The sequence below is a fragment of the Macaca mulatta genome, chromosome 18 (genome assembly GCF_049350105.2).
Source record: "Macaca mulatta isolate MMU2019108-1 chromosome 18, T2T-MMU8v2.0, whole genome shotgun sequence".
NCBI lineage: Eukaryota > Metazoa > Chordata > Mammalia > Primates > Cercopithecidae > Macaca > Macaca mulatta.
Genome location: NC_133423.1, coordinates 42,622,051 through 42,648,312, shown reverse-complemented (window position 1 = coordinate 42,648,312; position 26,262 = coordinate 42,622,051). Strand labels below are relative to the sequence as shown.

General features: G+C 44.3%; 1 long non-coding RNA gene across 1 annotated transcript in view; it reads left to right on the top strand.

Annotated features, from left to right (window-relative positions):
• The window catches only part of LOC144336575 (uncharacterized), an 83,119-nt gene that overhangs the window by 25,108 nt on the left and 31,749 nt on the right, over window positions 1-26,262 (top strand). The window contains exon 2 of the long non-coding RNA XR_013408464.1: window positions 12,070-12,421. This is a non-coding gene — a long non-coding RNA (uncharacterized LOC144336575). The remainder of the gene's footprint in view (window positions 1-12,069; window positions 12,422-26,262) is intronic.

Here is a 26,262-nt window from a genome sequence, read left to right as displayed (position 1 = left end):
AATTAGCCAGGTGTGATGGTATGCTCCTGTGGTCCAAGCTACTGAAGGCTGAAGTGGAAGGATCTTTTGAGCCTGGATGAGAAACATGATATGAGAGGTTGAGGCTTCAGTGAGCCATGATCACACCACTGCACTTCATCCTGGACAAAAGAGTGAGACCCTGTCTTAAAACACAAGTCTTCATGACAAAAAAAAATCACCCTAAACAAATTCAAATGATAACTGACATCATTGGAGAAGTTATTTGCAACATACACCACTAACCATGAGCTAATATTCCTACAATATAAGGAACTCTCAACAACTGAAGGGCAAAAACATTAAAAATCTGAGAGAAAAATGAGGGAAAGTCATGAACAGGCATTTCACACACAAAGAAAGATGTTAAAATGACCCTTAAACACTAAAAAAGTTCTAATTTACTATTTTCACTGGCTACTCTAAGGCCAAAGACAAAAAGAATTGTATGCAAATATTGTATTCTAGTTAGTAAATTTGTTTCTCATAGGGAATTTTTCTTCGGTTCTGAAGTTATTTTATGTCTACACTAGAATTGAACAAATTAATAAACATAAAGTGGATACAGATAGATGAATACAGAAATTAATAGAGGCATGAATGTGTGTGTGTGTATTTTCTGTGTCTGTCTGCTGAGGAAGCTTAGAAGGAATGACACTCCATTAGCAATGAATATACCTACTGCTCAGATCTTGGTTTCTACATACCATGCTCCAATAAAAGGAAGCAGCATTCATTGGTGAAATGTTGATTCCAGGGTTAGGGCAGGGAAAATATGACATGAGCTGGGAATATCTTATGCCAGAAAGTAAGGAAGTGCTCAAAAAGAGATGGGTCATGGCAAGGGACACAGGGCCCAGCCTGGAAGAGCTCCCAATGCCAAAGGTGGGAGAAGTCAAGTAATACTATAAAAAATGAGAAGATTAAATTATATAAATATAGATTACTAGGTAGAATAAAATAAACATTCATTCATACTGTTATAAGTAAATAATTAAAGAAATATTGGTAGACAAGGGACAGCTTCTTCTTACAGAATTCCAATTACTAATATAGAAGGAATGAGGAAAATAGAAAATCATCATTTGGAAAATATCACACTAATTAGCAAGAACCAGAAAGGGATGCTAAAATGAGTAGGCAAAAGCATGATGAGAGACATGATATCTGCATGGTTTCAAAGTATCTCCCCACAATATACTCATTACTTACAAAGCAAAAATTGTAACTTTATAGTGGAGAAACCACCTTACCCATGTGGTCAAGGCTAACAAGTAACAAGACCTACTGGCACCATGTATGCCAATATGACACACAAAGAAAGATACAGCATCCCTGCTGTTGTTCTTGCCAAGATTGAGTAATCTCAATCTAATCATAAGGAAACATCAGACAAACCCCAAAACTGAGACACTTTCACAGACCAGAGGAGACCAAGCAGATGTGATGACTAAATGCTGTGTGGGATTCTGCGTTGGATCCCAGACAGAAAAAAAAAGGGCATTAGTGGGGAAGCTGCTGAAATTTAACTAAGATCTATAGTTTAGTTAACAGTATTGCATCAGTGTTAATTTTCTGCTTTTGGAAACAGGAGCGTTTATGTCATGTAAAATGTTAACATTAGGGAAAGCTGGGTGAAGGATATATGGAAAACCTATATTATCTTTATAATTTTTCTATAGTCTAAAATTACTTTTTAAAAAAAAGTTATTAAAATGGACTCCTATGTATTTGCTGGGTCAGAGATCCAGAGACAAATATGAGCAGATGCCCATGGCTCCCCTTCAGCCTCCTCCCATCCCAGCCTCACTGTGATGAATTCACAGTGATAGAATGATACACTTCATTCATTGTCTCATTATATGTCCAGTATTGCACCTCTATTGACCCAATCCTAGAAGACAGAAATTAAAACATAATCATATTTTTAAAGTCTTTATCCACCAGCAATGAATAAAACTCTAATGGAAGCTAGAATAAAACATTTGAAAGCAAAAATGAGTGACGACTATTTCAACCTCTTTAAAGATCAGAATAGAAAGAGAAATTGCTTGTGCATTCCAGGGCCACAGTGCCTTAGAAAACCAAAAGAACTGGAGTGAGAAGAAATGAGTCCCATCTGAGTCATCTGAATCTACTTGGTTTCCCAAAACTTTCTGCATAGCTGATCCATGGTTCCTGATATTCTAGCTAAATAAGTACTCCTCCCTACCCTCTCCCCAGTGATTGCCATCTACAACAAACAGGAAGTAGCTTTGTCAGAATTAGTTGGCCATTAGCTGGGTGGGAGGAAGGTGAGGGAAAATCCAGGCAAGAGAAAGAGTGTGTGGGGGCAGAGAACTGGAAGAACCTTGGCTGGGAGGTAGTGGTGTCTGGAGACCCACAGACAGTAACCTGGCAGGGTCCCAAATCCCTTCTGCAGAAGTTCCATGTGGCTTTTGGAGGGTTGGCTGGAGGGGTGTGGGATAGAGAGCTGCTGCAAGCTGATCAAGGGACTCTTTGAGGGATGCAAAAGTTTAGAGAACTAACAAGTCTGTTTTTATGACACGTGGTCAGTAGTACATATACCTTTGCTAGTGGCCCCATAGGCAGACAAACAGAAGATGTCAATGTCCTTTCTGGGAAGAGCCCTTATAGGAAACTGACCAGGAGCCCCACTGGGCCAAGTCATCACTAGCTGGACCATGAAATGAGTTCCAGCCTGAGGGGAGCCTCTGTTATGTACTTGGAGGCAGGGCAGGGCAGCCCAGCCCCAAGACCATCTCCTGTGATAGGTTAGGTTAACCAGTCTTGTGCATAGATGCTCTAGGTCACCACGTACCTGGTTCTTTTGCCATTGGAAGGCCTGAAGCTCCACATCATGGCTTTGTTCCATTGCATCAGTAGTGCATGGATGTATGGCGGGTGCACCATCCCTTAGGGTGATTAGGTGGCTGAGTTACCTTTCTTCCTAACAGGCTGAATTCAGTGGGAGAAGGGACAAGGAGGTCTCAGAGTCCTAGAGCACAGGAATTGGTGGGCATCCTGCCTGGGCCCTGAAGGGCGTGCTGGGGAGCTTGCAGCCAAGAGGCCTTCAAGAAATAGCTGGACATCCGTGGACAGAGAGGGAGATGTTGGCAAGGACAAACTTGGCCTGGGGCTGTGGCAGGTCAGGCTTTTGCCTGTCAGCAGCCTCTTCCAGCTGTGAGGCCTCTGTGGGGACTGTGGAGTGGCACGGCAGACTCAGGGTACTGGCTTGGGCAAAGGAAGGAGAAACTGCCATTCCCCTGTAGAGGAGTCCTCAAGGTGATACATGGCAGTGATACATGGCAGGGGCCTGCTAACTACAGCCTGTGGGCCTATTCTGGCTGACTGCCTCTGTTTTGCAAATAAAGTTTTATTGGAACACAGCCCACTCATTCTGCTTTCATGCTGCAATGGCAGGGTTGAGTAATTGTGATGAAACCATATGGCCCACAAAACCTACAATATTTATTATCCGGCCTTTTATGGAAAAAGTTACCTGATTCCTGGTCTAGAGCATATTGGGTTCTATCTGTGCTTTCTAAAAAGATAAACTCCCTCTCAAAAAACTAAATTCTGTTATGATGTTCCCCAAATCCTACCTCAACCGTTCTACCAAACATTCCAGTGTCCAAGCCTCCACATCCCCCTCCAGCACCTAAGGAAGTCACAGCACTTCTGTAAGCACTGGTCCCTTTATCTATCGTAGCAGGACGAGAAACAGCCACCTCTTAGGCCACTCTGGGGATGAGGCCCAAGAAACGAGTGAGTAGCCAGGAATAAAGGGAATCAGCTTTAATGGCGAGAATTCTGTGAAACTGTCAGTATTTGTGTACTTTTTTTTTTTTTTTTTTGAGATGGAGTCTCGCTCTGTCACCCAGGCTGGAGTGCAGTGGCCGGATCTCAGCTCACTGCAAGCTCCTCCTCTCAGGTTCACGCTATTCTCCTGCCTCAGCCTCCTGAGTAGCTGGGACTACAGGCGCTGCCACCTCGCCTGGCTAGTTTTTTGTATTTTTTTTAGTAGAGACGGGGTTTCACCGTGTTAGCCAGGATGGTCTCGATCTCCTGACCTCGTGATCCGCCCGTCTCGGCCTCCCAAAGTGCTGGGATTACAGGCTTGAGCCACCGCGCCCGGCCGTGTGTACTATTTTAAATCATGAAACAAATGCGTTTTCTCTGCTAAATGACATCTTTTGTTAACAATAACAACACATTGCAGACAGGTTTTCAGTGCAAGTTAAGTTGTTTATTTCTGGGGGTCCCCAGGGTCCCAGGCAGGAAGCAGAGGATTAAGAAAAAAAGTGTGAATTAGGGTGGAGGACAGCAGACTGGTGAAGAGTTTCTGACAGCACTGAGCTGTGTCCAAAGTGAATTAGGCTTCCCGATATTGCACACTCATTCTCAATTTAGACCTGGAGTCTGTGATGGACAAGGATGAATCCAACCTACGGCAGTCACTGGGGATTTAGGATACAGACACTTAGTTCCTACAACTTTTAAAAGCCAACACCTAAGATACACTCACTAGATTTTGGTCCTAGACTATGCCATTGTGAAAACCAAGTACTACAAAGCTAGATATTAAGCAGCTACCAAAATGTTCTAAGACACCACTTTCCCCCTCAAGGGCCATATAATCCAGCTAAGAAAACGTACATGCACGTAAAAAGATAGCATGGCTCTGTGTATAAAATTGGGATTAAGTTCAGTTGTGACTAAAATCCTCAAGACAAGCCAGAAAGTCCAGGGCTGATGGGGCATCTCTCTCCCATGGAGCCCTCTGGGACTTGGGCTCCTTCCTCTAAGCCCCCCACCATCTCTAGGGAGTGTCCCCATCCTCTTGGTTAATGGCACAGCTGCATTCCAGGCAGCAGCGAGAGGCAGGAACTAAGAAGGGACCAAATAAAGTCGTTGAATTCAAAGTTTATTTGGGAGTCAAGTAAAGTTTATGGTGGGAGTACAAAACTAGAGTTTTGTTTCAGGTCGCACACTTTGCTTGTACAACATCTAGATTGCTTAAGTTATGCCTTCATTTATATCTTTAATGCCCTAAGCATATTGATTGAAGAGTCTTTGTCAGACCGTTCTATAAAATTAATTTCATCTGGAGTAAATTGATATTTTGAATGTTAAATCTGTGAACTGTCTTTGTAAGCACTGGGCTTTTCCATGCGTTTTGGAGTTCTGATGTACAGGCTTATTTTGAGGCTTGGAGTAGTTGCTTTTTCATTTGTTCTGTCTTTTTTCTCTGTACACATTCTCCCTTAACAAGCAGTTTTGTAACTGTCACCACTCAGCCCTCTGGGTCCCCAGTAGGGAACTGGATCCTTGCATGGCAGTTGAGAGGGTCCTGCCCTGTGGGGATCTGAGGATTCTGTAGATCTGGATGCAGAGGCAAAGGGTAGCTGGTCTCAGCTTCTGGTCACAAAGCAATGTCTTGTTCTCCAGCCTCTTATATCTACGGCTTTTAGAAATTCCTGGCTCTTGGCAGAGGTTGGTCAGCCGAATTTCATGGGTAAGAAGGGAGCCCTACTCCGCTGCCTGCCTTCAGGCACTGAGCCTGTCTCTCCCTTCTACTATCTTGAATAGAGCTCCTTTAGTCCTCCTTTCCCCAGCTTCCACCACCTGTCTCCAGACCTAAAGCCCAGCAGGCTGCAGCTTCAGCTCTGTTCACCCCTCTGTGCTCCTATTGCTTGTCCACAAAGATGTTAATCTCTTTTTTGAGTCTGGAGAAGTCTTTTTGGTTATCTTTTAAAAATACTGTATCTGTCAACACTTAGTGATCAAAGAGTGAATGCATGGCACCCTTTTAACAGAAAGTTCCCACAGTCCTTACGATCCAAAGGAGTGGTCCTGCTGAAAGGGGAAAGACGGGGAAGAGATCCCCAAGGCCAAACTATCAGGATTTATGGAGGGGAAGTGACCTGACTTGCACAAACAGGCTTAGGATGGGTGGAAAGAAGCAGAGAGGGCCATCCAGGCCAGAGACACATGGGACATGGTGGGGGATGTTTGTGTTAGATCAGCCTGGCCAGTGCCAGTTCCCTGCCACACACTCTCACGCTGAGCTGGTCTTCTCCTTCACCGGACTTATCACCGTAGTTATTGATTATGTGTTTGTGTGATTATTTGACTAATGTGCATCTTGTCCTATACTGTCAGGTCCATGAGGGCAGAGATTATACGAGTGCCCAGTTGGATCCCAAGCACCAATTTTCGTAGTTAGTCCAGGCTTGGTGAAAAAGAAATGAATGAATGAAGCTGCAGAGAAGGGCGTGGGGTGGCCCACGGTCTGGCTGTTAGGAGTTTGAAATCTTTTGAGAGATATTAATTTAAACAATTACTGTATGGATTCCAGTGGAGGGACAAGTACTTGCTTTGGGCTTCTCCTAGGCTGGCCGGGTTACTCTAAGGACTGTCTCAGGAAAGCAAGCTCTGGGGAAGAAGGCATGGGACCCAGCCATGCCAGGCCAACCCACCAGCAGGCCCCAAAGAAAAGTGGACAAAGAAACACAAGAGTTTTTAAGGAGATATTTGATACAGACAGCAGAAGTCGGCTTTTTTTTTTTTTTAAATTTTGGTTTAGTTTTAATGAGAATTTTTTTTAAGACAGGGTCTCACTCTGTCACCCAGGCTAGAGTGCAGTGACGTCATCATGGCTCACTGCAGCCTTGACCTTCCCAGGCTCAGGTGATCTTCCCACCTTAGCCTACCAAGTGGCTGGGACCACAGACGAGCACCACCATGTCTAGCTAATTTGTGTATTTTTTGTAGAGATGGGGTTTCACCATATTGCCCAAGCTTGTCTCAAACTCCTGGGCTCAAGCGATCTGTTCAACTTGGGCTGCCAAAGTGCTGGGGTCACAGGTGTGGGCCACCGTGACCGGCCTAAGGAGAATCTTTTAAGTGAGCCAAGCTTATTTTGTCAGCTGGGGTGGGGGTTGGGACAGGGCTGGGGCAGTACTTTTTGCATCAACTGAGAAGCATACACCTGCTGGAACTTCTCTGAGGGAAGAGCCACAGGTTGCCATTCACCCCAGTGCCCAGGTCTCGGTCAATATGGCCCCAAACACCTGCCCTTAATTCTTAGGGAAAGCACGAGAAGTGAGGGAGGAAAGCTGAGAAGAAAGAGAATAGCGCAGGACTCAGCAGCAGCTGGGCCTGGGAGGCAAAAGGAGATAACTGCCAGCCCCAGAAACAGGTAGGATGTCTCTAGTTTTGCTTTGGGCAAAAATATTTATCTTCCAGAGTAACAGCATATTTTCTTTTCTTTCTTTCTTTTTTTTTTTTTGAGATGGAGTCTCGCTCTGTTTCCAGGCTGGAGTGCTGTGGCGCGATCTTGGCTCACTGCAACCTCTGCCTCCCAGGTTCCAGTGATTCTCCTACCTCAGCCTCCCGAGCAGCTGGGACTATAGGCATGTACCACCACGCCCACGTAATTGTTTTGTATTTTCAGTAGAAATGGGGTTTCACCATGTTGGCCAGGATGATCTTGATATCTTGACCTCGTGATCCACCTGCCTTGGCCTCCCAAAATGCTGGGATTTCAGGTGTGAGCCACCGTGCCCGGCCCCAACTAAGCATATTTTCTTTAGACAGGGTCTCACTGTGTTGCCCATGCTGGAGTGCAGTGGTCTGAATGCAGCTCACTGCAGCCTTGACCTCTGGGACACAGCGATCCCTCTGCCTCAGCCTCCCAAGTAGCTGGGACCACAGATGCGTGCCACCATGCCCAGCTAACTTTTTTATTTTTATAGAGATGGGGGTGTCACTTTTGTTATCCAGGCTGGTCTTGAACTTCTGGACTCAAGCAATCTTCCAGCCTTGGCCTCTCAAATTGCTGGGATTATAGGGGTGAGCAGAGTAATTAAGCGTTTTTAGAAAGAATTTTATTTTACCATTAATTATTTTGTTTCCATTACTTTGTTTTCTTTCTTTTTCTTTTCTTTTCTTTTTTTTTTGGAGACAGGGTCTTGCTCTGCTGTCCAGGTTGGAGTGCGGTGGTGTGATCACGGCTCACTGCAGTCTCAAACTCCTGGCCTCAATCGATTCTCCTGCCTCAGCCTCCCAAACTCTTGGGATTACAGGCGTGAGCCACCACGCCTAGCCTTCTAAATTTCTTTATGCAAATTCAAGTTTTATTTCTGTATCATGTTCCTGTACCTGAATAACTTCCTTTAAAATTTCTTGTGTTGTGGGTCTGCTGACAATGAATTCTCTGTTTTTGTGTGAGAAAGTCTGTATCTTTCCTTTATTTTGGAAGCGATTTTCACTGGGTGTAGATTTCTGGTTGATAGTTTGTTTCTTTTTCCTTTCAGTGTTTTAAAGCTATCACTCTATCATCTTCTGGCTTGCATGGCTCCTGACAAGAGATCTGCTATAATTCTTTGTTCCTCTGTATATAATGTGTTTTTTATTCTATATTTGCCTTCAAGATATTCTTTTTTATTTTCAGCAGTTGTAATATGGTATGCCTAGATGTGTATGTGTGTGTGTATTTTCTGGTGTTATTTAACCTGGTATTCACTGAGCTTTATGGATCTGTGGCTTTGTGTCTGTCATGATTATTGGAAAATTCTCAGCCATCATTTCTTCAAACATTTCTCCTACCTTATTCTCTTTAATTTATTTCTGGGACTGTAATTACATGTATATTAGGATCTTTAATATTGTCCCGAGGCTTTTGGATGTTCTGTTCTGTTTTTCCCTCAGTCTTTTGTGTTTCAGTTTGGGTAATTTCTATAGCATTATCTTTAACTGTTTATTTCCTCAGCTGTGTCAACTTTATTTATGAGCTCATTGAAAACATTATTTCTGTTACTGTGTTTTCATTTCCAGCATTTCCATTAGATTCTTTCATATAGTTTCTGTATTTTTGCGGAAAGGACCTTTCTAATCTTGCATATTGTCCTTCTTTTCCATCAGAGCCATTAATATATTCATCATGGCTAAGTTCCCTGTCAGGTAGTTTCAGTGTCTGTGTTGTATCTGGTTCTGTAGATGCTGTTCCGTTCTGTTGATGGCTGTGGTGTGGAGCTGGTGTGTAGTTCTGGGCCTGGAACACATTCCTGCTCCTCCCCCAGGGTACAGGTTCTTTCTCTCGCCTTACTCCAGGTCTAAAGGGTTTCCACTGGTGCCCTCATGGCAATGGTGTTGCCTTTTCCCCTGGAGATCAAAGCTTTTATCCATAGGGAAGTTGGGGGAGAAACATCTGGGAGGGGTTTTGTGTCCCTCCTGCCGTGGCTGCTGTCCCAGTCCCTCAGGCCTGTATCATGAGGGATGCTTTCTCATACCCTCCCCCACCCGCCTGGGGTCGTGGGGGAAAGCCTGGAAAAGGGTGCAGACTCTTGCTTCGGACTTCCCACTTTCTTGCCCACCCATACTCCATCCCTAGCAGTTTGTTAAGTATTGCAGCTGAATCCTTACTGCTGTGCGTCTGCGGGGCCCCAGGTGCACCAGTGTTCACGCCCCATCTCTTCCTGTGGGCACCTGTCTCTTCTTAGATTTCAGGCTAGTTGGCTGAACCTGAGCTCTCTGATAGCTTCAATGAGAGTTCTAAACTTGCAGGTTTCCAGCTTTTTTGTTGTTGTAAAGGTGTGAGCAATGTTCTTTCCAGATTGCTGCATCTAAAGCAGAAACTGGGAGTCAGAATTGAGTGAATTTAAAGGAAAAGATAAGGAAAAAAATCGTTTGTGGACTGAATTGGTAACCACTTCTCTTGTAGGATAATGCCATTTGGTCTTTCTAATCCTGTGAGGTAAGTAATCACCATTCCCATTTACAGATGAGGTTCTGAGAGGATGAGAAAGGATCTGGGGTTCCTCTCTGGTCCTTCCTGATTGCACGGGAACAGCTGCTCTCTGCTGCCTTCTGAGGCTGTGAAGTACGAGTGTGAGATTAGGGAGGAACCCATGGAAGGAGGCGGTGTGGCCCTCTGTCCTCAGCCTGCACTAAAGCGAGCTCGCAGGGACTGGGCTTGGGGAGTTTAGGGCGATGAGGGAGGAACTGGCATGGCTTGGGTGGGCTGAGGCTCTGGCTGGGACTCACACAGGGACTCAGTAGGAAGTGGATTGTAGGGAAAAATGGCACTAACGGCTGGAGAGACCTGGATGGCTCTCTAGCGAGTCCCTTGCTGCCCATGCGAGAGACAGCAGAGTCCTCACAGCCTGGGAATGTGGCTCAGTCCCAGGGCCGGGATGGAGTGTTTGCCAGTGTCAGGGAATCCAGACTTGGCCCTGTGTGTGGAGACTGGCGGTGGGGAACTGTGTATGGGAAAAGCACAAATGGGGATGGAGCTGCTGGAGAACCATCCCGAAGCTTCTGCTCAGTCACAGCCTGCTCTCCCTCCCTCCGAAGCACTCCCAGGCCCACACGCCAAGGCAAAGGGTAGGAGTGCACACAAATACAAACACACACACACACACACACAATCCTTTTGTGACTTCCCTTTGAAGTTTTCAATTATGTTTTCATTCATTTATATATTCCTTTATTCATTCAATAAATATTCATTACTGCCAAGTTCTGCACCCTGGATAACCTGATCTTCCTGAGTGAAGGGGGTAGGGATGCAGAAAGCATGCAGCTTAGTGGCCCTTGGTGCTCTGCTTCTCTCAGAGATGACCCGAGGAAGGGCCTGAGTGTGGGAAGGAGCAAGGATCAGTTTTCCGGAACCCCTTCAAGTAAGTAATGCACCAATGTTACCTGGGTGGCTTGCCAGGTGCCAGAACTCTGCTGGGGCCACGCATAAGCTTCAGCTTCAAGCACACCTCTCCCTACACAAAAAACCACAGATCCTCAGCGTGCTATTAGCATTGTGCAGTCCTGTCCTAACCTCTTCCTCCCCCTCCCCCTCCTCCCTCCCCAACACATCCCCCCAGCAGACCGCTCTGCTGGACTGCTTGTTTCCAAGGCTGGTCTTCCACTTTTAGGCCTCTAAGCTTGCCTCCTTCCCCTCTGCGCATCCAAACCACCATACCCTTCAAGGCTCAGCTTCAATGCCACCCCCTCCAGGAAGCCTCTGAATCCTCCAATGAGAATTAATCAGACTTTTTTTTTTCTCTTTTCTTTTTTTTTAAGATGGAGTCTGGCTCTGTCGCCTAGGATGGAGTGCAGTGGCGTAATCTCAGCTCACTGCAACCTCCACCTCCTAGGTTCAAATGATTCTCCTGCCTCAGCTTTCCAAATAGCTGGGATTACAGGCATGCACCTGCATGCCCAGCTAATTTTTGTATTTTTAGTAGAGACAGGGTTTCACCATGTTATCCAGGCTGGTCTCGAACTCCTGACCTCAGGTGATCCACCCGCCTCAGCCTGCCAAAGTGCTGGGATTATAGGTATGAGCCACTGCACCCGGCCCAGGCTAACATCTTGACTGTCACATCAGATGGCTTGTACGTCTCTTGCACGTGTGCCTCATTTGGTCCTGTCTTGCTAGAGGCAGCTCCTGGTAGCTGAATTATGCCTGACTCCCAGATTGTGCTCAGCAACAGAACTATGGCCAGGCCATCTCCAGTATAAGCCTTTCTAGGGCTTCCTATTGCTCTCAAGATCAAGTTCGAACCTGCACGTCTCGTGTGACCTCACCTCACTCTTCTGCCCCATCTGTAACTCCTTGAGAGCAGGGACTAGCGCATAGTATGTTTTATTCCTGAGTTTCTGATACATTTCCTGGCACATAGTAAATATATGTACTCAATAAATATGTGTCAAAATGAAATGAAATTCCAGTTGAATAATTGATTTCTACAAGCCAAGGATAAGCCTGCTTCCACACAGGGAAACAACAGACTGGCCTGATGCTCCCCCTTCCTCATTCCACATTTCTTTAGTGTGATTCAGGAAATAAATTGAGTTATAATTATTTGGCAAAATATTCAGATGAGCCCTTCAGTCATGAGTTCTATAACCAGCAAATCCTTGACATCAGCAATGGAACTGCTGCTGGTTGCCTCCCGTCTTTTTTGGAATAACAACAAAAGTTTCTACCAGCCTTTGTCGTGGACAGTGTTAAGAAAGCAAGTGAAAAGTCCCTTTGTTGTTTTTCAGGTTTCTTGGGAAGAAGGGTCCTTGGAACTGAAGATGATTTTGGGGAGTGAAAGAAACCACCTTTTCCTGGTAGTAGCAGAGCCAAAACTCCAGCCTTCAACCCACAGACCCGGGTCTGTCCCCAGGCATTAGCACCCTCCTCGGGGCCCCGTTGTCATCTGTGACTTTTGCCTCCTGCATCTCAGTTTCCGTGCCTGTCAAGTGGAGATATGATACCTCATTCTGGGGAGAGACAATGAAGTACTGCGGTGAAAAGTACACGTGCTGTACAAAATTAGGAAATCCTCGTCACCAGACTTAGAGAAACATACAAAGTGGAGTTGACTCCCAGGATGGAGACACAGCTTCCCAGGTAAGGACATGGCTCAGTTTTCACCACGCTGAGCTGCTGCCTGAACCCAGGGTGATGGAGCCCAGGGCTGGCCTTTCAGCCCTGGCCACACCTGCTGGATTTCGGGTCACGTGTGCAGCCAGTTCACCACCCCTCCGCTCACCCAGTGAGCTGACTGAAGCTCTGCCCTGACAGACTTCGGGCTGCTCGAGCCTTTTTGTCTTTCTCATTCCCTCATGAAACTGCCAATGCTGGCCAAAGACAGTAGCAGTGAGGGGCTCCTGACTCTTAAAGGCATCAGGATCACCTGGGGATCTTATTAAAAAGGCAGGCTTTGGAGTCTCGACCTGAGAGGTTCACGGTGGGTCAGCTGTTGAGGTGGGACCAAGGGATGTGTGTAGTTAGCAGTTGCTCAATTTGCTAGGGAGCCAGACAGCAGGACACTATGGAGGAGCCTTGTGTCTGGATCAAGAAAGCGGCCCTCGAAGGGGAAATGGAGCTCCAGCAAAGAGACGTGCAGCCAGGATTAGGGGTACAAAGCCGGGGTGGATGGAGTGACTTACGCAAAGACAAGTCAGGGCTTCCTCCTGGGCTTAGGCCCGAGGACTTAGGGGAGTGACTGCATGGGGCCAGGAAAGGGGAGCTCAGAGGGGCCAAACCTGGAGGCCACCATGCTGCAACTCACCTCAGACAGCTGGGTAAACTGAGGCAAGTTAGCTCATCCCCTGTCCTCAGGATGTAGTGCCTAGGAGCCTGCCAGGCAGGAGGGCCTGGAGGAAGAGCCTTACATTTTCCTTGTAGGAGCAGTGACGTGAGGCTAGGCCCTGAGAATCCTTCACTCTCTCGCTCTCCTGGAGGGCAAAAGACAGGCCTGATCACCGGTCCCCTCCAGCACTGTTTGGCTCAGATACTAGCGGAGCAGGGAGTGGGTCCACTGGGACTCCCTGGAAGACCACTTTACAGCTCTGGAAAGCCCCCTAGCAGTGCCTTCCTGACCCCTTGGCCTCAATTGTTTGCTGTGTCCGGCTTCATGTGTTTCTAAAGGAAACGTCTACATATTTGAGACATGATTCTATCTGATGCCAGCCTGATACTTCCAGCAGCTTCTTCACTCCCCCAAAGCTAAAAATGATGACTTAAAGAGGCCATGGTCACGGGCCTAAACCCAGGTCTGGTAAGTGCAGGCTTAGCATCTAGTCCACTAACCTTGGCCATGGGCTATGGCAAACTTGGTTTTCATCATCTATAAAATGATGGGGCTGGGGAGAGTAAGAAGGAGAATTTGAATTTCAAACTTTTCTCTTCTTGACTGTGGAAACCTTTCTTCAAGAAAAGCTGACAGAGGAAGCAAATATCTGAGGATCCTCTTGGAGCTGCTGCTGTGTTTGAAATGGGAACAGGAACGTCAGGCTCCATGCTCCTTCCTCAGTCTAGGCAGAAAGCCCAGGGCTCTTTTGGGCCTGTTGTGTTTTGTTTGAGACAGGGTCTTGCTGTTTCACTCAGGCTAGAGTGGTGTAGGGGCACAATCGTAGCTCACTGAAGCCTCAAACTCCTGGGCTCAAGTGATCCTCCTGCCTCAGCCTCTCAAATAGCTAGGACCACAGGTGTGTGCCACCACACCCTGCTAATTTTTATTTTTTTATTTTTTGTAGAGACATACGTTGCCCAGGCTGGTCTTGAACTCCTGGCCTCAAGTGGTCCTCCTGTCTTGGCCTCCCAAAGTTTTGAGATTACAGGTGTAAGCCACCATGCCTAGCCCAGGGCCTATTAAAAAACCCATGAATGTGGCCCAGCCATCCTACTTCTAGGTATTTACCCAAGAGAAATGAAAACGTATGTCCACACAAACACTTGTACACAAATGTTCATTGCAGCCATTTTGGTAATAGCTCCAAACTGGAAGCAACCCAAATGTCCATCAATAGAAGAATGGATAGACAAATCGTGCTATATTTGTACAATGAATGAAAAAGAACCAATGAAATGGAATGAATGAACTATTGATGTGTGCAGCAGCCTGGATGAGTCTCAGAATCATGATGCTGAAATGAAAGAAGTCAGACCACGCCAGGCGTGGTGCTCATGCTTGTAATCCCGGCACTTTAGGGGGCCAAGACAGGAGGACCACTTAAGACCAGGAGTTCAAGACCAGCCTGGGCAACATACATCTCTACAAAAAGTAAAAAATAAAAATTAGCTGGGTGTGGTGGCTCATGCCTATAATCCCAGCACTTTGGGAGGACAAGGTGGGCAGATTACTTGAGGTCAGGAGTTCAAGATCAGCTTGGCCAACACATTGAAACCTCTTCTCTACTAATAATACAAAAATTAGCCTGGCGTGGTGGCACGTCTGTAATCCCAGCTACTCAGGAGGCTGAGGCAAGAAAATTGCTTAAACGCGGGAGGCAGAGGTTGCAGTGAGCTGAGATCGCCCCACTGCACTCCAGCCTGGGCGACAGAATGAGACTCTATCAAAAAAAAAAAAAAAAAAAAGGCAAAACATTTTTTATTTTATTTATATAAAATTCTAGAAAATTCCAACTAACCTATAGTGACAAAAACCAGACCACTGATTGCCTAGGGATGGGGTGGGGAGGAAGGGAAAAGTTACAAAGGGGTATTAGGAAATTTCAGGAGTGATGGAAACTATTCTACACCTTGATTAAGATGTGGTTTTATGGGCGCATACAAATCTCAAAACATATCAAATTGTATTTTTAAATATGTGCAGTTTATTGTAAGTTAATTATACCTCAGTAAAGTTGTAAAAGAAAAAAAAATGCCAAGAGAGTTTTTCATCTTAGAGAACTAGCTTAAAAAACAAAAATTCTCACCAGGCCTGGTGCAGTGGCTCACTCCTTCAGTCCCAGCACTTTTTTTTTTTTTTTTTTTTGAGAGGGAATCTCACTCTGTCACCCAGGTTGGAGTGCAATGGCATGATTTCAGCTCACCGCATCTCTAGAGTTCAAGCGATTCTCCTCCTACCTCAGCCTCCCGAATGGCTGGGATTACAGGTGTCCACCACCACGCCTGGCTAATTTTTGTATTTTTAATAGAGATGGGGTTTTACCATGTTGATCAGGCTGGTCTTGAACTCCTGACCTCAAGTGATCTGCCTACCTTGGCTTCCCAAAGTGCTGGGATTACAGGTGTGAGCCACTGTGCCTGGCCCAGTCCCAGCAATTTGTGGGGCTGAGGAGGGTGGATCGCTTGAGCCCAGGAGTCTGAGACCAGCTTAGGTAACATGGTGAAACCGCATCTCTACAAAAAATACAAAAATCAGTTGGGCACGGTGACATGTGTCTGTAGTTCCAGTTACTCTGGAAGCTGAGGTGGGAGGATCGCTTGAGCCCAGGAGGTCAAGTCTGCAGAGAACCATGATGGTGCCATTGCACTCCAACCTGGGTAACAGAGTGAGACCGTGTCTCAAAAAAAAAAAAAAAAAAAAAAATTCTCACCCAATTCTCACCAAATCTAGTCCTGTGAGGGTCTCTCCAGAGACCTGTGACCAGTGTTGAGCCCAGTTCCGGTCCTGCTAGTGTTCAGTCACCTGGCTGGGGAGAGGCGCTGGAGGTTTCTGGAAAGGTACAGGTGACAACCCCTTTCCCCTTTTGCTGCAAATAGCATGAGAAATCAGTTTTCTGTTTTCAAGTGGCTGCAAAGCAAGAGTCCCTTAGTTTCACGTTTGCTATATCCTCACCCAGCAGGGCTAGTTGTACTCCCATTAATGAACCTTCAAAAAGCCCAACGCTCTCCTCTCCACTCCCAGTTTTGTTCTTTAATCTTCAGACTGTCTTTTTAGGGGGCTGGCTCCCACCCGGGGCTCGCTGAAGACAAGCACCCTGAGGACCTGTCCCCTGGGAGCTGCTTCTCCGGGAACGGGGCCACAGTAGTATGGGCAGCAGATGGGGTAGGGGCGCTAGGTCACAGATTTTCCAGACATCTGACTGAAATGAAAACAAAAACAAAAACAAAAACAAAACAGGCTTGTACTGCCAGGTATAAAAGAGAGAAGCCAGGCGGTGTTCATGACGTCCTTCTCTGCCAAGAGCCTCTAAGTGCTTGGCAGGACTCAGAGATTTACCAGGAAAGCACTAATCAAGTGCTTTGGTTTGATTACTTTGTTTTAAAAAGTCCTTTCCTAGTACCTGTATGTGCTGAGTGCTGTGCTGGGTGCTGGGTGCTGGGAACTGTGCAGTAAGCTCATGATTGAGTGGGCATGATCCAATCAGAGATAAGCCCAGGGGCTGTGGGGTGCCATGTGGGTGAAGGTGGTCATGTGCCACTTTGAGGCCATGCCAGACACTTTCTAAGTTCCTGCATTCTTCCAAAATGTTAGGAATTAAAGCAAGGGGAGGTTCTCTTGGCCCAGAATCATCAGGCAGGGAGGACGTGGGAAACCATGAAGGAGAGGAAGAAATGGTAAGTCCAATGGGAAAGCCAGAAATCAATCCAGTATGAGAAATAGAGTTTAATTCAATTGGCCACAGTGCTCAATATGACAACAATTATGTAACAGTTGAATAAAAAACAGAAATGTGTGAATTCCACACAGGTATATCCACTGTTGGAAATGCATATAAGCTATCTATGGGGTATGCCTCAAACTGAAGATAATGGTTATGTTGAGGGCATGGAATAATCAAGAAAGACTTTTGCTTTATATTTGAATATTTAATAATTAACTTTCCGAGATATCTGTGAATTTTTCTTTTATTTACTTTTTCAAAATTTTTTTGCTTCTAAATGACAAATATGCCACATTTTTCAATTTTCTTGTATTTTTAAAAAAAATCTTTGTAATTTTTTATTTTTATCAGAGATGGAGTTTCACCATGTTGGCCAGGCTGGTCTCAAACTCCTGGCCTCAAGTGATCCACCTGCCTCAGCCTGCAAAGTGCTAGGATTATAGGCATGAGCCACCGTATCTGGCCGATTATAGTAAAACATATATAACATAAAAATTTACCATCTGAACCATTTCTTTCTCCTCCCCCCCCAAAACAGAGTCTGACTCTGTCACCCAGGCTGGAGTGCAGTGGCATGATCTTGGCTCACTGCAACCTCCATCTCCCGGGTTCAAGTGATTCTCCTGCCTTAGCCTCCCAAGTAGCTGGGATTATAGGTGCCCGCCACCACACCTGGCTATTTTTTGTATTTTTAGTAGAGAGGGGGTTTCACCATGTTGGCTAGGCTGGTCTCAAACTCCTGACCTCAGGTGATCTGTCCACCTCGGCCTCCCAAAGTGGGATCACAGGCATGAACCACTGTGCCCGGCCCATCTGAACCATTTGTAAGTGAATGGTTCAGTGGCATTAAGTACATTCACAATGTTGTGCTGTTATCACCACTACCCATCTCTAGAGCATTTTCATATTCCCAAACTGAAATTCTGCATCCATTAAACACTAACTCCTCATTCCCCTTTTTCCCACCAGCCCCCTGGCAACCACTGTTCTGTTTTCTGCCTCTAGGAATGTGACTGCTCTAGGTATCTCATGTAAGCGGAATCATACAGTATTTGTCCTTTTGTGTCTGGTTTACTTCACTTAACAAAGTGTTTTCAAGGTTCATCCATGTCGTAGCATGTGCCAGAATTTCCTTCTTTTTGAAGGCTGAATAATATTCCACTCTGTGGATATTCCACACTTTGTTTACATACACCTCTATTGATGGGCATTTGGGTTGTTTCCACCTTTGGCTATTTTGAATAATGCTGCTATGAACCGGGGTGTGCAAATAACGTTTGAGTCCTTGTTTCCAGTTTTTTGGAGGAACATACCCAGAAGTGGGATTGCTGATCATATGGTAATCTATGTTAAATTTTTTTGAGGAGCCACAATACTGGCTCCCACAGTAGCTGCTCCATTTTGCATACCCACCAGCAACATACCAGGGCCCCAATTTTCCCACATCTTCATCAACACTTGTTATTTTCCGTTTCTTTGGTTACAGCCATCCTAATGGGTGTGAGGTGGTACCTTATTGTGGCTTTGATTTGCATTTCCTTAGCAATTAATGATGGTGAGCATATTTCATGTGGATCCATAAATTTTTAGCAATATTTAAAAGATTTCAGCAATAGAGAAAAATATAGTGGAATATCTGGAAAACCTTACATATCTATCTTACCTCTTGAAATGTTTCTGGTTTTCAACAAACATGATGTTGTTTACCTTCCGCTGTGTGGAGTGGCTCTAGATGGTGGCGTCGTCAATAGCCACCGCTCATCTCTGAGACTGCTTGACCTTGAAGCAGTTTCTGGAAATGCCCCCGAACAGCTGTTGATGAATCCACATGGTTTAAGGAGACTTGCTAAAGGTGGGTGGGTGGTCTGGCTGTCTTTACTTTATTGGGTTTCTCGTTTACAAAGTGAGTCAATAGTTTTTTCTCAATGCCCACTCGTCCCCATCTCTAGTCAGCTCTGGTAGCTGGTTTCTGATCCAGAGAGGAGATGTTTGTAAGATGCAGCCCAATTCAGAGTGAACATTGAGACTTCTCGGCTAAAATGTGCAATCTCTGAGACTAAAAAGCTCAAGCCATTATAATGATATGACTCATTCTTGAAATAACACATTTTTACATTTTTGGATCAAACTGGAAGTTGAGCTGACTATCGCTCATCTGTCACACCCTTTTCTGTTTGACTGTTTTCAAAGCCTAGCCTAGCCTTCTGGGGTAAAGTGGTGTTTATTAAAGATAAACATTTAAGTTCCCCTTTTGGGTTCCCAGAAGGCATAGATATTATGGTAGGAGGTTCCCACCTGGGGAAAGTGCTCAGAGAGCAACTTATTCAAAATCTCACTAGAGTTGCAATTCAATTAAAGAAGCTTCCAGAGCCCACCTTTGTGGGCTTTTGCCCTGCAATTTCTTCTGTCATCTTTTTTTTTTTTTCTTGCAACTCCCAACATTTATTTGGTGTAATAATAAAAATGATAAAAAAAAAAATCAAGGATTGTTTGACACCTTTTTTCCTAAATGGAAACCTTCACCAAAAGAGGATAAAAGATTTAAAGGTAAGTTCTTTCTCCAAAATGAACAAATGACCTCAGTTTTAATTCTTACTGAGGTTACTAAGTAGCCATCAGTATATTATTTTCAACTTGTGTCTAGGAGGGAAATTCTTATGTAGGGGGAGGTAGGGCGTTAGCAGAGAAATCAAGTTGTCAGTTGGGAGCCAGCCAGCTTCTGCCCTGCAGTTGCTGCTAGAGCTTCACTGAGCTGCCTATACACAGGCCTGTTTCACGGTGGGATTGAGGAGAGGCCGAATGAATGGCCTTTTGCTAAGCTGGTGGGCACTGCAAGTTCTAGCATTTTCTACCCACCAGAAAGGCAAAAGGTGAGGTCTTTACAGGAAAATCTGATGCCCCCAGCTCCTACGAAGGCTGTAGCCCAGAATCAAATCACCCAGTACTTGGTAAAATGTTGAGGTAAGTGGTCTAGTGAACTGCCATCTTCTCTATCTGGCAAATGGTCACCTAGGCTGGAGTGCAGTGGCATGAGCTCAACTCACTGCAGCCTCTGCCTCCCAGGTTCAAGCGATTCTCTTGCTTCAGCCTCCCTAGTAGCTGGGATGACAGGTGTGCACCACCACACCTGGCTAATTATTGTATTTTTAGTAGAGAGAGGGTTCCACCATAGGTCAGGAGAGTCTCGAACTCCTAACCTCAAGTGACCTGCCTGCCTTGGCCTCCCAAAGTGCTGGGATTACAGGCACGTGGCCCCTGGCTAATGTTTTATCTGCTCTTCAAGACCCAGCTGAGGCCCTGTCTCCTTGATACAGCCTTTCTTGGCTCCCCTGGGCAGCTGGAAACTCCCTCCTCTGGGCATCCTCAGCACCTCAAGAGCACTGAGTCCGTCCAAATAGGGTCCAGTGTTGACATTTTCTCTCTCCCATTAGCCTAGAACCTTGCAAAATGTCTGGCACATCACAGGCCTTCATCAGTCTGTGAATGCTTTTTCACTTCTTGCTGTGGTTTCTGACAAGGGAGAACCAGGCTCCCCTAGTTTGCACCCTGGTTTTCTTTGGAGGCTATGAGACCGAAGAGAGGACACCACTAGTGCCACTCAGGGGGATGCATGCTATTCCTGTTCCCATCTTCATAGGAAGATGCTCCCAATGGCAGCTCCTTTGCTGGAGTTTGGAGTTGAAGGGGGAAGTATGGGTTTCATACTGAGAAAAGCTATGCACCTATAATTGTAGGCACTTTCCCAGAAACTGGAGCCTGACCCCAGGACTGCGCCCTGCCGAGCTCTGCTGGGTCACAGTCAGCCTCTGCATTTCCCCGGGGGCTTCCTGATGCCAGGGCCAGAAACGGGCTAGGGACTGCCAAGGGGACAGCTAAGGAGCTGAGGAGCTACTGACGTGCCAATTCCTTCTCTGTGCAGATTTTAGAGGGGAATGAAAGTCAAGAAAACGGCCGTTTACAAATGCATGTGTATGTTCACTGGAGCATTATGCACAATAGCAGAGACGTGGAATCAACCTAGGTGCCCATCAGTGGTGGACTGGATAAAAGAAAATGTGGTACATACACCACGGAACACTATGCAGCCACGAGAAGAATGAAATCATGTCCTTTGTGGCAACATGGGTGCAGCTGGAGGCCATTATCCTAAGCAAATTAATGCAGGAACAGAAAGCCTAATGTGGCAGGCTGGGTCTCACTAACGCAGGCCTCCATAGCAACTGTTTCAGCACTGACTGAGTGGGTAAGTTAAATATTAAAAGTGGAAAGAGCCAGTGTCTTTATACAAAGGCTGGGATGTAACAAAAGCCCACCAAGAGTTTTGCCCAGGCCTTTTCTGGACCTTGAAGCATGACAAGATAAAGAAGGAATCTTTAACAGGACCCATTTAGGATTAAACAAGTTTTTATTGAGGGTCTGAGGAAACTCCCCAGACCTCCACAAACAAGTTTATTAGGGGTCTGAAGGAACTCCGCAAACCTCCATGATTTAGCAGGAGACAAGATAAGGGTAATTACCCCAGCACCTGCACCCATCTGGATTAAGTAAATTTACTGAGGCTCCAGAGGAAGGTCTTCAAGACTCAGACCTTACAGATTAAAAAGTTAATCACTTATGTCTTCAGATGAATGCACACTTACATGTGGACATGTAGCTTAGAAGGTATATAAACTTTGTAATTTTGAGTTGGCCTGGCGAAAATTTCCAGGCCTTCTCCCTGTAATTGGTTACAGAAATAAAATCTCTCTTCTTTCCCAGGTCATCTACATCCCTTATTGGCACACGAGAATAAGCAGCCAAACCCTTGGTTTGGTCCGGGAACAATAATGTTACATGTTTTCATGTATAAGTGGGAGCTAAACATTGAGTACACAAAAACAAGATGGAAATAACAGATACTGGCGACTGCTAGAGCCGGGTGGGCAGAAGGGGGCATGGGCTGAAAAACTCCCCATTGGGTACTGTGCTCACTTACCTTGGGACAGGATCATTCATGCTCCAAACCTGAACATCATGCAATATACCCATGTAACAAACCTTCTCATGTACCCCTGGAATCCAAAAGGAAAGTCAAGAGTTAAGAAAACTACCATTTGTGGAATGTCTGCTGGGCACCTGCCCAGAACTATAGCCCAGTTTTCTGTGCCTTTGCCTACCGAGAGCCACTGGCAAGACTGGGCCTGGAAGATGTGGCAGTCTTGAGCCTTTTTCAGATTTCTTCTAATAGATTTGCTTTAATTTAAAGAACAAAATCTCTCTCCCTTGTTTCTTTCTCTCTCTCTCTGCATTTGGAACACAGATTCATCAAAACCTTTTAACATAATCCAGTGGTGGCTTTAAGTTATTGGTGTTAATGATTATTTTTAAATTTTTTAAAATTATACTTTAAGTTCAGGGGTACATGTGCAGAATGTGCAGGTTTGTTACATAGACATACACATGCCATGGTGGTTTCCTGCACCCATCAACCTGTCACCTACATTAGGTATTTCTCTTAATGCTATCCCTCCCCTTGTCCCCACCCCCCTACAGGCCCCGGTGTGTGATATTCCCTTCCATGTGTCCATGTGTTCCCATCGTTCAACTCCCACTTATGAGTGAGAACATGTGGTGTTTAGTTTTCTGTTCTTGTATCAGTTTACTGAGAATGATACTTCATCCATGTCTCTGCAAAGAACATGAACTCATCATTTTTTTTATGGCTGCATAGTATTCCATGGTGTATATGTGCCACATTTTCTTAATCCAGTCTATCATTGATGGACATTTGGGTTGGTTCTAAGTCTTTCCTATTGTGAGTAGTGCCATAATAAACGTGTGTGCATGTGTCTTTATAGTAGCATGATTTATAATCCTGTGGGTATATACCCAGTAATGGTATTTCTAGTTCTAGATCCTTGAGGAATTGCCACACTGTCTTCCACAATGGTTGAACTAATTTACACTCCCACCAACAGTGTAAAAGCATTCCTATTTCTCCACATCCTCTTCAGCATCGGTTGTTTCCTGACTTTTTAATGATTGCTATCCTAACTGGCATGAGATGGTATCTCATTGTGGTTTTGATTTGCATTTCTCTAATGACCAGTGATGATGAGCATTTTTTCATGTTTATTGGCTGCATAAATGTCTTCTTTTGAGAAGTGTCTGTTCATATCCTTCTCCCACTTTTTGATGGGGTTGTTTTTTTCTTGGAAATTCATTTAAGCTCTTTGTAGATTCTGGGTATTAGCCCTTTGTGAGATGGGTAGATTGCAAAAATTTTCTCCCATTCTGCAGGTTGCCCGTTCACTCTGATGAGAGTTTCTTTTGCTGTGCAGAAGCTCTTTAGTTTAATTAGATCCCATTTGTTAATTTTTGCTTTTGTTGCCATTGCTTTTGGTGTTTTAGACATGAAGTCTTTGCCCATGCCTATGTCCTGAATGGTATTGCCTAGGTTTTCTTCTAGGATTTTTATGGTGTTAGGTCTTACGTTTAAGCTTTTAATCCATCTTGAGTTAATTTTTGTATAAGGTGTAAGGAAGGGATGCAGTTTCAGTTTTCCCAACACCATTTATTAAATAGGGAATCCTTTCCCCATTGCTTGTTTTTGTCGGGTTTGTCAAAGATCAGATGGTTGTAGATATGTGGTGTTATTTCTGAGGCCTCTGTTCTGTTCCATTGGTCTATATATCTGTTTTGGTACCAATACCATGCTGTTTTGCTTACTGTAGCCTTGTAATATGGTTTGAAGTCAGGTAGTGTGTTGCCTCCAGCTTTGTTCTTTTTGCTTAGGATTGTCTTGGTTACGGAGACTCTTTTTTGGTTCCATATGAAGTTTAATGTAGTTTTTTCCAATTCTGTGAAGAAAGTCAATGGTAACTTGATGGGGATAGCATTGAATGTATAAATTACTTTGGGCACGATAGCCATTTTCCAATATTGATTCTTCCTATCCATGAGCATGGAATGTTTTTCCATTTGTTTGTGTCCTCTCTTATTTCCTTGAGCAGTGGTATGTAGTTCTCCTTGAAGAGGTCCTTCGCATCCCTTGTAAGCTGGATTCCTAGGTATTTTATTCTCTTAGTAGCAATTGTGAATGGGAGTTCACTCCTTATTTGGCTCTTTGTCTGTTATTGGTGTATAGGAATGCTTGTGATTTTTGCAGATTGATTTTGTATCCTGAGACTTTGCTGAAGTTGCTTATCAGCTTAAGGAGATTTGGGGCTGAGATGATGGGGTTTTCTAAATATACAATCACGTCATCTGCAAACAGGGACAATTTGACTTCTTTTCCTATTTGAACACTCTTCATTTCTTCCTCTTTCCTGATTGCCCTGACCAGAACTTCCAATACTATGTTGAATAGGAGTGGTGAGAGAGGGCATCCTTGTCTTGTGCTGGTTTTCAAAGGGACTCCTTCCAGTTTTTGCCCATTCAGTATGATATTGGCTGTGGGTTTGTCATAAATAGGTCTTATTATTTTGAGATACGTTCCATCGATATCTAGTTTATTTAGAGTTTTTAGCATGAAGGGTGTTGAATTTTGTTGAAGACCTTTTCTGCATCTATTGAGATAATCGTGGTTTTTGTCTTTGGTTCTGTTTATATGATGGATTACATTTATTGATTTGTGTATGTTGAACCAACCTTACATCTCAGAGATGAAGCTGACTTGATCGTGGTGGATAAGCTTTTTGATGTGCTGGTGGATTCGGTTTGCCAGTATTTTATTGAGGATTTTCGCACCAATGTTCATCAGGGATATTGGCCTGAAATTTTCTTTTTTTGTTGTGTCTCTGCCAGGTTTTGGTATCAGGATGATGTTGGCCTCATAAAATGAGTTAGGGAGGACTCCCTCTTTTTCGATTGTTTGGAATAGTTTCAGAAGGAATGGTACCACCTCTTCTTTATACCTCTGGTAGAATTTGGCTGTAAATCTGTCTGGTCCTGGACTTTTTTTGGTTGGTAGGCTATTAATTACTGCCTCAATTTCAAAACTTATTATTGGTCTATTCAGGGATTCAACTTCTTTCTGGTTTAGACTTGGGAAGGTGTATGTGTCCAGGAATTTATCCATTTCTTCTAGATTTTCTAGTTTATTTGCAGAGGTGTTTATAGTATTCTCTGATAGTAGTTTGTTTTTTATTGCATCTATTTTATTCTTCTCTCTTTTCTTCTTTATTAGTCTGGCTAGTGGTCTATCTATTTTGCTGATTTTTTTTTTTTTCCCAAAAAACCAGCTCCTGGATTCATTGATTGTTTTGAAGAGTTTTTCCTGTCTCTATCTCCTTCTGTTCTGCTCTGTTTTTAGTTATTTCTTGTCTTCTGCTAGCTTTTGAATTTGTTTGCTCTTGCTTCTCTAGTTCTTTTAATTGTGATGTTAGGGTGTTGATTTTAGATCTTTCCTGTTTTCTCTTGTGGGCATTCGGTGCTACAAATTTCCCTCCACACACTGCTTTAAGTGTGTCCCAGAGATTCTGGTGTGTTATGTCTTTGTTCTCACTGGTTTCAAAGAACATCTTTATTTCTGCCTTCATTTCATTATTTATCCAGTAGTCATTCAGGTGCAGGTTGTTCAGTTCCATGTAGCTGTGCAATTTTGAGTGAGTTTCTTAATCCTGAGTTCTAATTTGATTGCACTGTGGTCTGAGAGACTGTTTGTTATGATTTCCGTTCTTTTGCATTTGCTGAGGAGTGTTTTACTTCTAATTACGTGGTCAATTTTAGAATAAGTGCGATGAGGTGCTGAGAAGAATGTATGTTCTGTTGATTTGAGGTGGAGAGTTCTGTAGATGTCTATTAGGTCTGCTTGGTCCAGAGCTGAGTTCAAGCCCTGAATATCCTTGTTAATTTTCTGTCTCATTGATCTGTCTAATATTGACAGTGGGGTGTGAAAATCTCCCACTATTATTGTATGGGAGTCTAAGTGTCTTTGTAGGTCTCTAAGAACTTGCTTTATGAATCTGGGTGCTCCTGTATTGGGTGAATATATATTTAGGATAGTTAGCTCTTGTTGCATTGATCCCTTTAACATTATGTAATGTTGCTCTTTGTCTTTTTTGATCTTTGTTGGTTTAAAGTCTTTTTTAAAATCAGATATTATGATTGTAATTCCTGCTTTTTTTTTTTTTTTTTTTTTTTTTTTTGCTTTCCATTTTCTTGATAAGCATTCTTCTATCCCTTTATTTTAAGCCTCGTGTGTCTTTGCATGTGAGAGGGGTCTCCTGAATACAGCACACTGATGGGTCTTGACTCTTTATCCAATTTGCCAGTCTGTGTCTTTTAATTGGAGCAGTTAGCCCATTTACATTTAAGGTAAATATTGTTATGTGTGAATTCGATCCCGTCATTATGATGCTAGCTGGTTATTTTGCCCATTAGCTGACACAGTTTCTTCATAGTGTCGATGGT